Here is a 10,706-nt window from a genome sequence, read left to right on the forward strand (position 1 = left end):
TAAAGCGGTTAAAAACATTATTAATGCGTATTGCCGTTTATTCATTAAACCTACATGTTCGATATTTAAAAATTAAGCAGTCAGTTTTATATTAACAAGTAACCGTCGACACTTATATAAAGAGCGAAATTAAAACTTATACTTATAATTATATATATATAATTCTTACAAAGATAAAAACGTTTTTCTCCACGGAATGCTTATAAAACCGTTTTAATTAACATAACTGTATTAAACATTTATATGAAAAAAAGCCTATATTATTCGTGTTGAAAATTTAAAATTTATTTTAATATCATCCTTCTGGAACAATCTCATAGAATTCGCTGGAAAATTCTGCGACATTAACATTTAATAATAAAACGTTACCGGTACATAACCGGGAAAAAGTTAAATTAAATTTCAGACGCTTTGTGGGGATAGGACAGTTTAGATAACATAACGGTTAATAGATAACTGTTACCGATTCGTTGATTCGTTACAATCTCAAAATAGATTATAAGATATATTTTATTAACCGATTCATTTACATTCACTTATTGTACGAAACTTAAATTTCATAGATTGCAGAAATATTATTTCGACCTGCACTAATTTGATTTCGTTCAGTCGGATATAAAAACCGCAATGCACAATTTTTTGTTTTATTAATTGATATGGAACGGATGAATATTAATGTCAGATGGTTTTCATTTAGCTGGAAGAAGATTCATTTGCTTTGCAGCAACTTACCCGTCTATATTTCGACTAGCTAAATTATAATCCGACTAAGTTGGAATAGGATAAAAATCATACAATATATAAAGGCTATTACGTTTTTTTTTTAAATGATTAATATTATAGATTTACTCTAGTTGAGCATTTATACGTATTATTAATAGAACGGAAACCAATATCTTGGTGTTCTTTCCGAGACAATATCTTCTAGAGCACGATATAAACTGTTTACTATCTCCATTAAACATAAAACTACATCCTTTGTTGAAACTATTAAAACCGAATCGCCAACTACTTCAGCAATTACCTCTTAAAAAAACGATTCACGAAACAAAACAAAGTTTTTGTTATTACGAGGTTTGTATCAAGCAAGGTCGTCGAGAGGAAACACGAAACGGTATGAAAGTCGTAACATTATCCATTGCGCGAGTAGAATTAAAGGAATTTTAGGTCGGTGTTATCCAATCAGCAATGTTGTCAGTAAAAAGAGAAGTGTTATTTTGATGGAATAAATCACGGTATTGTTACGTAGGGCTCCGAGTGGAATAGAAATCGTTTTAGCGATGTCGTCACAGCTCTGCGATTGTCAACATCAGCTGCATTGGCTCAATGAAATCGTGAGCTATCTATCTACTTAGATGTATAATGTTTATCCTATGAATAAAACTGTTAACAATAATATGGCGCACCTAAAGAGGATATCATTTTTTGAATATCCAAAAGTCATATTTAGGTACTTACTTTTTCACAAGCAGTGTTGCTCCTTTTTAATGTTATTACTAATTGGTTGATTTAATATTGTTTGTAATATATATTGATGAAGAAAATTTAAATTACATTTCGTATATAAAATAGGAAAAACTGCAATCATACTTTGAACAACAAAATAATTCTGCAGGAATTTAAAATATAGAACAAATGGAGCACGGTGTTTCGCCTTCAATATTATGAAGTTACGTATCGCTTACCCACGCGTAATCTCATTTGCAGCTGATTGGTCTAACTCTGGGAAATAACAACTACTACGATATTGTGTCAATGAACACCACATATACCAATGTGTTATATATCAATTGATTTTCTGAATTTAGTGTTTCTTGTAAAAAAAGAACTTAATAGGATCTAAAAATAGTCCTTGCGGTAATCCCTTAAATTGAACTACCTAAATTAATTTTAAAAACGAAACTATTAAAGATCGTAAGTGTATTTTTCCAATTATAATTGAGACCTTTGGGTTTAAGCAATGCTTTTATTAACAGAAACGAGACGATATGATAAAGTAATTAAAAATTTAACGAATACGAGATCCATCAAAGGACTAGGCGGCCTAAATTGTCTTATTTCGACCGGTAACGCCCTCTAGCGGGCGAGCGTGTAAGTTCTCATCGCCGTCACGTATAACAATCCGGCGACCGGTTGTCCTACAAGTTGTCGGATACTTTGTAGAAAAGTTTCCGCTTTATAACAGTGTCGGAGTACGGTTTGGGGAAATAAAATGATATTATTGTGAGCGCAAAGAGACAGGGCGTCATTAAGTTACTCTTTTGTATCTTGAAGTTTAATTATTTGTTCAGATTCCTGTCAATTATTCTTCATATCTGTTTAAGTGTTGTAACTATGCTCATTATAGTCCTATATTAACCTTTTACTGTTAATTGAAATTTGTTAAGCTTCGCTATTAATTTTTTGAGTAGGTAGTAGTTGCTTGTGAAATAAATTTATCGTCTCGTTTAACATTCGTTAGATAAAAACTCTGGTTAAACCAAAACTGTTCAGAGGAGTGGCGTGTGTGATTCAGCTTGGGGACCTTTTTTTGCTATCAAAAGATCCCTAGTTATATATAGACAGACATTTGTTGAAGAACGTTCGAAAATAGATAAAAAAATATTGTTCAAGATCATTTAATATTTCAATATATCCAACGTAAACGCTTTACATATTTAAACCATTTTAGCGTGTACTGACAACTTTACAAGTCTGTTGTATCTGATAAAATGAATATGTGGTAGGTTTATATTTTATTTAAAATTGATGAACATATATTATTACAGCTACAGTTCATCCAATCAGGTATAAAAGAATATTTACAATTACTTCAATCAAAATTTAATAAAAAATAGGTATCAGTTTAATTATCAGAATATCTACATGTATGATATTCAAACTATAAAATTTGCTGACATATTTAACGTGATTTTGTAGCACCTGAAAAATACATATGGAATTATGATTTTTCGATTAGCGTTTGGGAAATTGAAGGCAATGAATGAGATTGTCAATCTAACAGAAAGATTGCAAGTAAGACCAGTAAAATTAAAATCAATGAAGACAAAGAAAATTTAAAATAAATCAATGGCTGTGAAAGTCTTCTTTTTGAGAAGATTTTTGGAGTTTCTTTCACCGTGCCGAACGAATGCTGGTTAGTAACAACAACAACTAACAAAGTATCTTAGTTAACTTTTGAGTTGAGTAAAATAATTGCTTCATCAACTACAAGTCGTCATGTTACTTCGAGTTAGATTGAGGAAATGTGCTCTTTGACATTGATTTTATGAATACGAATGATCTTCCTTTTGTAATGTCCTACGTTTTATCTCTTACATAATCATTATCAAGTCGACATTGCCTTTAAGTAATTGAACCTTGTAATTAGTACTTCAGTTGTAAACGTTTTCTTTAAAAGGTCATGCATGATACTGGATGTATCGCGATATTTATTCAAAGCAATAATTTATATTTCTATTTATAGAGCAATCATAACATTTAAAATGTATTGAACAATTTGTATGATTGATTTATCTATACTTAATAGAAGCCGTTCTATAGTATAATGCAATTGAAGGCATAGCAAGTTTACAACTGTACTTCAATATATTCTATCTGGGAATATATTGATGTTCAAGGAAACGCTATGCGTTTCTATACATATGTTCGTCAGATATTGTGTAACTCTTCCAATTTTAAGTAATAAGTAAGAAAAACATATATTCAAATGACCGTCGTCAAAACTAAGATGATATGACCCTTGTGCCGATAATTACTGTGGTTCACTCACCCTTCAAACCGGAACACAAAAATACAATATTGTCGTTTGGCTTTGGAATATATGACAAGTGGGTGATTGGTACCAGTGGTTGCCAAACCATATGGGCATTACCGTCTTTACCATAGGGCACATGGGAAACGTGCCCAGGGTCAGAGGACCCGAAGATCCAACAATTTCCTTCACACGTTTGTGCTCACGTTGATGTATATATTCGAAAGTGATATATTTGTAAGAAATAACTAAAATATTTATCAAAAAAGGCTATAAAATAGACATAAGACTGTACAACCAATCAGATTCTTACGAAGTTACGAAATTACCGCACCGTTTATTGGAAACTATACTTAAGGCCTGGCCATAAGCAAATTATTGGTACATGGTAGTAAATATCTACCAAATGGGCCCCAAATTTCTGGGTGCCCAAGGGCCTCTGCATAGCTTGAGACGGCTCTGCATATGGGGTGATACAGAACCCTACTATCAAGTATATGCTATATATGTATATATATATAATTAGAATGTCACTTTATAAAAGACTTCCATTTCATATTATTTTCCTTCGTGCTTCTAAACTATAGAATAACTAATCGCAAAATTACTACGTAACCTCCAGCGAGGGTTGGTCTCCATTAATTAAGTAATCCGTTATAAGAACATTTTAATTACTAAGCTGAAGACTCAACAAAATATTATTAAAATATAATTTACGAAAAACTTTAAGCATTTGAATAAAGTATAAAAAAACCCAGACTGATATAGCAATATCTTATTTATGAACATTACATTAAGTATATGACATTAACCTTTAATATTTTTTGTCTCCGCTATATGAAAGACAGAGACAAAATATACATCAAAACCGAAAGGAAGAGACGAAATAAATTGTAATTATAATATACATTTAAAAATGGTAATGAATAGGAAGGTTAAAATTTATAGTTTATTAGCGTATAAAGATGTACGAATAATTAAATTTAATTCGTGTAATTTATACTCATTTATTGACTTTTAAAAGAGATAAAATTATCAAATGCAAATGTGAATCGGAGATAATATCATATATCGCTGTCTTTCTTTAAATTATCATTTGTATAATTAAATACTTCTGTTTAAACCAATACTATGGTAGTATCTACTAAGTAATATGTAGAGTGACTCATTGTTTTCGGTAATGGAGCACGCCTGATGTTTGAACAGTGGCAATTATCACCTTTCGATAGTGTGTTAGGAGTCTGTTTATGAGTCACAAGTTATGCAGTTGAACTTTAATTTAATTACATCTTGTAATATTCCAAATTTTAAATTTGGAAGCAGAATATTACTCATTTGACTTTGATATTTTCTTTAGCGATGTTATGATCATGACCATTAAATTTAACGTTTTAAAACAATTTCAGGAAAAAATATTTTGCTAAGCGTTAAAAGAATTATCAAAATTGTAGACAGCTTGTATTGTGGGTGTGCCTAGATGGAGTTATAAAATTACATTCCAGAATACATTATCAAGATAAAAATAATATAATAAATATAACACTAGATAACATACCCAGTGTACTAGATATTTAAATTTAAAAATAACATATATTAGCCTAGTGGGGACGAATCACGTTTGAACACGTAAATCTTAATCAAAGACTTCGGATCAAATCCCGGCAAGACCTACTGATATTTGTGTCCACAGGTTGTGGTATAAATTAATCTTGGACTTGGCGATACAGGAAAACATCATGATTAAATGAAAGTAGATTAACTTTAAAACTTTTTTGTTCAAGAGACCTCCACCTCACAGTAGTTTCTACTGAAATTTTCGGCTATTTGCTGGTTATTTTTTAAAGCTATAATTTTATATATATAATATATAAGTATGTATAAACTAAATTCAACGCTATTTGAAAAACGTAACGAGTTCTCATATTGCTAAAATCGATCGATATGCTCTGAGTAATGTATAATTACAAATCATGTATAATTACATTACTCAGAGCATATCGATCGATATTACTCTTTGAGTAAGCTATTTTCGATTAAAAAGCGATGTACTGAACCTTAAGCCGATTGCTTGTGAAGTTGATGAATTGACGCCTTTACATTGTTGATAGAGCCGAAATGACCGAGAGTACAACACGTAAATCTGATGTCATTTGTTTATTAGTTAATATAATTTACATTTACATTACTAAAAATGACGTAAAAAGGACGTAAAATGTTCAAGAGCTTTAAGGGATTAAAATGTTTTGGGATTGACAGACCACGCAATAAAATCTATAAATTATTTTTTTAAACTCCCTTCTCTATCATCGAGTAAATTTGACTTCAACAAAATATAATATGGATTCGATAAAATCGATTGGGCAACTGTTTCATCGCCTGACTGGCCTGGGGGGCTGGTGATCAGGAATCATATTTGGTTCTCGCATCGAGTCAGTTATTTGAGTTATATCAGAATTAGCCCCGAGTTAGGAGGTTTGATGCGTCTCTGTCTCGGAAAACACGTAGAGACAAAGATTCTGTACCTGATTTCTCTTCGTTGCGCAGATCGCTGTATTTCGTTGAAATTGACTGCAATGGCCAAATTTGGTTAGACGGATTATTATGATATTTCCGCATGCTATATCTATGTATATGTAAAAAAGTATAAATCAAAAAGTTCAGTACATTTATTAACCTTTTTTTTAGTAGTTATCAACGAGCTTTAGTGTTAACATTATAAAAGCATTGGAAATAACAGTATAAAAAAAAAACGTAATATGTAAATTCATAAATGTTCCTCGTTTTATATGTAAAATGTAATATGTTCTCAAATTTATGATACGGATCATGGCCGAATTTCGAACATTGAGCAAACTAGCTACACTGCTAAAAACAATAGACGAAATAACCTTTCTTTGATTAGTCGTGCGAATCTGATGTGGAATAAATGTAAAATTACAATGTATCTTAATTCAAGAAGATAAAATAAACGACGATAAAATAAATGCAATACGTCAGGTGAAAAGACGTTAACATATTGACACATTTCATAATCATAAAACGACAATTTGTAATGAAACTGACAATTTGCAATCAGAGAACAAGTCTCTGTTGTACAATAACAATATTATATAGATAGAGGCTGATTTACAAATATAACGTCTACAGCCTGATCGTATAAAGAAAAACAAAAGTATAAGAATTTCTCGATTCAGTTAATAAAAATCAATTTAAATATATTATCAAATACAATTTATAAATTATAATTACTTAATATTACTATTTGGAATTATTAAGCTAAGATCGTAGTCTACATTGACATTTAAAACAAGAAAATTTTAATCGTAAGTATTTATTATTTACACTGTACGTTGGCTTACGTGTTACAGATATTATAAAAAACCAATAGTCTCGTAATGCTTTCATATTTCTCGCCAAAATTTGTTTATATTTTTTGCAGTATATATTGATATTATCTAGATATGTAATTATATATATAATTTTAGAATATTATACATGCTAGAATTACATAATTTCATTTCGATTTAAAATTCGAATCTAGTACCATATTTTGAATATGAAGAATTATTTTGTTTCTAGTTTTACAAACATTTTTAAAAACATAACGTATCAACTCATGTAAATGAAATATTTTTTTTATTTTGTTTTACTTATTAACTGTTCTTGTTTATTCGTGTGTTTTATTCGATATTAATATCTACTGCTTATCACATAAAGACTAATATACTCTGTACGTATACAGAACTATAGAGTAGTGTTTGGAAGCGTAATATGGATTTCAGCGAGATCTGGCTGCACCCTATTTTGCGAGACGTTCCCCGCCCTTATTAGAGCGCCCATACAGCTACAAAGAATATTCGACCTTATTTCTTTAGAGGCAAAGTTTAAATTGTTTTGCACTAATAGTCGAGTTTCATTCGCTACTCTACAATAACGCCAAATATGATCGAAACGGTAATGTTAATACAAGTCTGATACAATCGTATCTAAATAAAAGTAATTTATTAGCGTTGAACATTTTACGCGTAACTTTTTATTTGTATTATAAAAATAAAAGTATGTATTTGTACGATAGCCATATTAACGTGTTATGCTATTAATATATATCTTTTGATAATCCTGCTAATATATAGAGAAGAAAATACAGTATAGAATATTTTATAAAAACATATATTATGAATTTGTAAGGAATATATTGTTCAATATATAATAATGAATGTTCTTGAAGTAACTGTATTTGATGATGAATATAATCGACCAGCGTGGGAATATTTCGACCGCAAGCTTTTCTAGAAATCACTGCAATTCGAAATGATTTTATCTACTAATCGAACATACATATACAACTTAATGGTGTAACTCTGTCATTTCTTAGTATAATATACTTTTTAATTTAAAGTAAAATAAATATTATTAATCAATAGAATATTTCTAAGTAAAGAGTAAACATTGAAAAAAAAAAAATTCAATACGAACGAGCAGTACGTTCTGAAGCTTGTCCTCATCACAGATACGCATAATGAGCAATGCCATTGCAAGTTGGCGAGAAAGTAATTATTCCTATCGAAGTAATGAATACAGATGGGCTGCTTTAGTGATGTTAATTTGTTTTTAAATTAAGTTCCCTTAAAACGATATTAATATTTTGTTTAAATGAATAAGGACATAACTGAAAATTTTGGTTTTATATATGTAGGTATAATAAGACGGAAAGGATAGCTTCTATCATTTTATGTACTAGAAGGCTAATGCTAATATAAATAAGTACTTAGAAGTTTTAAATCATTAGTAAAATCCCGTTCAGCTTAAAGCGATGTAATAAATTTAAAATCACTAGCAAGTGAATGTCGTAAGGTCGTAATGATGAAAGACTTTTGCTGTAATTTAGCTCTTATTTCGTAGAGCTAAAATACTTCTGTTTTGTTTGTCTTGATTTTTCAGTACATATAATCAATCCTCGTTCGTGGAAGGAAAAGGAATAGAATTTAGAAAAAAAAACCATGTATAACAAATTCATGAATATGCTAATTATTCAGGAAAAAGTCAAACAGTATTTTTTTAATGTTGTGTTTATTAAATGTATGTCGTATTTTTAAATATACTAATGTTCAAATAATCTGTCTTATATAACTTTGAATTTATAAAAATGCAATTAAAATTATTTAATTAAAGTTATTTAAGAAAACCCATGTGCAAGACTGTGTATTTATTGTAGGGAAAGTTCTGTATCTAACACTAATTTCTTTGTCCGCACCATCGCATACCAATTGGTTACGTCATGGGCGTCACGAACATCCCCTCCCCTCCCCACGCCCGTTCCAAAGTACTGTTATCAATCATTTAAACTGATTATTAATAAAACTAAAGTTTTTATTTTTTTATTTTTTTCCAGTAATAATAAATATTTATCGTAAAACAATGAACAATTAATATGTATGTTAATTACGTTCGCAATAAGGTCTATTTTCGTATACTCTCACGTCGTTTGTCGTTTCGAAAATAGCCCTTATTAGCATAACAATAAAAAGTTAAAATAGGCAGTTGAAGATTTAAAATTATCACGTACAAGGTCAATTTGTTAAGTCGAGTTGTCATTTATGAATTATTTAAATAAAAAAATAAGTTCATTTTTTTATATTTATTATAATAAACAATTTTTCATTTTAAATAATAATATACCAAGGTAATTTATTTTTAAATAAAACTTAAATGATAGTTGGTGACTCCTCTACTTTAACTCATAATAATTACAAACGTCATTTGACTTGATGTTATATCAATTAGTGCGTGCCAGATGCCTTTCCACGGGAAACCTGTTTCGGTCCTTTTTATCGTCGCACAAAAAGTATAACCTTTGTTTCATAAAAAAAAACTCCTATTACTGTAATTAGTAAATCACCGTAAATTATTTGGCAAATAGCTCTCAATCCCGGACATAATATCATTATAAGCAGTTTAAACAAATTTAAAAGTAGTCCGATTGTGTCCGAAACGAAAAAAAGTTGGAGCATTTGCCTACCTGCTAATTAGACAAAGAGCTCGATCGCCGCGTCGGTGACAACACGATACACAAACATGCACACTAACACATGGATGGATTCGGTCGACAGCGGGAAACGAGTCGGTAGCGAGACGCAGCGAGACGGGCGGTGGGGTCGCACGTCTGCCCGCGGGCGGTTATCGACAAAGACTGCCTTGCCTGTGCCTGACTGCCTAGTGCCTGCCCGCAATGCACGCGGTATTCGAGCAACGGGCACGAGCGAGTCGAACAGCTGATGGGCTGCCTGCGCGCACACCTGTGCACTATCAGGCATCAGCGATGTAGTGCACTCTCTCTTTCTCGCACGTTACGACGCGTCGCCGGCGCAGCGTCTTGGCCTGAAATCGCTGTGACGTTATTGTAGTGGAATGAACCCCGTGTGAACGTGATGTGGCAGTTGGCAGATCTGTACTGAACTGTAGCGCGCCTGATCCGGCTACTTGCTTTGAGCGCTTGCATGGGATGCCAATTGATGAATGACGTCACATAGCCGGTGCAGAAATAAGTGAGAGTTAGGATCCGTGATTACTTGTAATCATGACAATGGCTAATAATAATCATTTAACATTAACGAGAAATACGCATAAAGAAGAAAATTATAAATAAAACATTCGAAGACTACATTTAAAATATTTGAATCAACATTTTTAATGTATTTATTACTTATAGTCGTAACCGAAACATTTTCAAACGAAGAAACTATACTAAAAAGCGAGTTAATGATATTATTACTCACAAGCATTTATTTAATTGCATAACAATTAAACACCTATACATAGACGATGATATCGATATTCATACAGTGCTAGTAACAATCATATACTCATCTATTACATTTTATGTTTAAAACATACAATTAATTCTTATTAATAAGCACTTTCTAATTTTAAAAATAATTGAAGGCGTTCGCAT

General features: G+C 31.0%; 1 protein-coding gene across 1 annotated transcript in view; it reads right to left on the reverse strand.

The window, feature by feature from the left end:
* The window catches only part of LOC113399047 (uncharacterized), a 48,418-nt gene extending 38,228 nt beyond the window's left edge, over positions 1 to 10,190 (reverse strand). The window contains exon 1 of the mRNA XM_026638062.2: positions 9,774 to 10,190. The gene's annotated coding sequence lies outside the window, so the exon portion shown is untranslated. The remainder of the gene's footprint in view (positions 1 to 9,773) is intronic.
* Positions 10,191 to 10,706: the final 516 nt, after the last annotated feature.

The sequence above is a fragment of the Vanessa tameamea genome, chromosome 15, assembly GCF_037043105.1.
Source record: "Vanessa tameamea isolate UH-Manoa-2023 chromosome 15, ilVanTame1 primary haplotype, whole genome shotgun sequence".
NCBI lineage: Eukaryota > Metazoa > Arthropoda > Insecta > Lepidoptera > Nymphalidae > Vanessa > Vanessa tameamea.